Source organism: Dromiciops gliroides, chromosome 1 (assembly GCF_019393635.1).
Source record: "Dromiciops gliroides isolate mDroGli1 chromosome 1, mDroGli1.pri, whole genome shotgun sequence".
In the NCBI taxonomy this organism is placed as follows: Eukaryota; Metazoa; Chordata; class Mammalia; order Microbiotheria; family Microbiotheriidae; genus Dromiciops; species Dromiciops gliroides.
Genome location: NC_057861.1, coordinates 615155153 through 615157304, shown reverse-complemented (window position 1 = coordinate 615157304; position 2152 = coordinate 615155153).

Here is a 2152-nt window from a genome sequence, read left to right as displayed (position 1 = left end):
AATTCCCACCTGTTCCCCTTGTCTAAATTTATTCCTTTCCGCTGCTCTAATACTGAGAAAGTTCTTATGAGTTAGAAGTATTATCTTCCTATGTAGGAATGTAAACAGTTTAACTTTTTAACATTCCTCATGATTTCTTTTTCCTGTTTACCTTTTTATGCTTCTCTAGGGTCTTGTATTTTCTATTCAGTTCAGGTCTTTTCATCACAAATACCTGAAAGTCCTCTTTTTCATTGAAGTTCCATTTTTCCCCCTTCAAATATTATACTTAGTTTTTCTGGGTAGCAAATTCCAATTCCTTTGCTCTCTAGAATATCATATTCCATGCCCTCTGATCCTTTAATGTAGGAGCTGCTAGATCTTGCGTTATCCTGATTGTGGCTCCACAGTACTTGAATTGTTGCTGGCTGCTCACAATATTTTCTCCTTGACCTGAGAGCTCTGGAATTTGGCTATAATATTTCAGGAGGTTTTCCTTTTGGGATCTCTTTCAGGAGGTGATCAGTAAATTCTTTCAATTTCTATTTTACCTTCTGCTTATAGAATATCAGGACAATTTTCCCTGACAATTTCTTGGAAGATGATGGCTAAGCTCTTTCCTTGATCATGGTTTTCAGGTAGTCCAAATTATCTCTCCTGGATCTATTTTCCATGTCAGCAGTTTTTTCAAGAAGATATTTCACATTGCACTCTATTTTTTTTTTTTATTCATTTGGATTTGCTTTATTGTGTCTTGATTTCTCATAAAGTCATTAGCTTCCATTTGTTCAATCCTAATTCTTAAGCAATTATTTTCTTCAGAAAGCTTTTGTACCTCTTTTTCCATTTGGCCAATTTGGCTTTTCAAGCTGTTGACTTTTTTTTTCACGACTTTCCTGCCTCACTATCATTTCTCTTTCCATTTTTCCTCTACCTCTCTTACTCTATCTTCAAAGTCCTTTTTTGAGTGATATGGCCTGAGACCAATTCGCTTTTTCTTGCAAGCTTTGGATGTAGGAGCCCTGACTTTGCTATCCTCTTCTGAGGGTGCACCTCAATCTTCTTTGTCACCAATGAAACTTCCTAGGGTCTGCATTTTTTCTGTCTGCTCATTTTTCTAGCCTATTTCTTGGCTTTTAACTCCTTCTTAAAGTGGGGCACTGCTTCCAAGTTGCACTGTCCCAAACTTCAGGGGGTCCAAGGTGGTATGATTTAAGGAGAGGCAGGTTTTCTACTTGCCTGGCCTGTGCTCTGGTCTATAAGTAGCCCCAGGCCTACATGCTCTTTAACCCCAAAACAAAATTCTGTTTAATGGTTGTTGCTAGCTCCGAGGAGCCTGTGTTCCTCCCCCACCTGGGCCCGCCACTCAAAATGGTTCCCAGCATGGACAAAACATTGGAGTTCCACCTCAGCACCAGCAAAGACCCCTGTAATCTCCCCTACTCCCAGCCAACAACTCAGCCCTCTCACCAGACTGTAAGTTTAGTTCCAGAAGAAGCTGCTACCACAGCTGATTCAGAGGCCCTGGGGGGTCTCTTTCTCTGGCGTGGCCAGCCTAGGGCTAGATTTGCATGCATAGCCATGGGGCTGTGCTTCACTCTCACTCCGGTACAACAGACCTTTCCTGCTGACCTTCTAAATTGTACCTGAACAGGAATCTTCTGAATTTAAATAATTTTTTTTTGTTTTGTTTTTGTTTTTTTTTTGCAGGGCAATGGGGGTTAAGTGACTTGCCTAGGGTCACACAGCTAGTAAGTGTCAAGTGTCTGAGGCTGGATTTGAACTCAGGTCCTCCTGAATCCAGGGCCGGGCTTTATCCACTGTGCCACCTAGCTGCTCCCTGGATTTAAATCAAGATGCCCATGGATGACTCACTTACACTTCCCCTCATAAAGAGGCTGATCAAGGAAGAACCATCTAGTCTGTAATCTCTTTCCTGATGCTAGGGGGAGAGGGAGAATGAGAGGGGAAGCTTTGTTGACTACAGTGGGCCACAAATTCTCCTTATTTATTTATTGTTCAGGCTGCTCCTGCTCCTGCTATTTTTTTTCTTTTTTTTAGTGAGGCAATTGGGGTTAAGTGACTTGCCCAGGGTCACACGGCTAGTAAGTGTAAAGTGTCTGAGGCCGGATTTGAACTCAGGTACTCCTGACTCCAGGGCCGGTGCTCTATC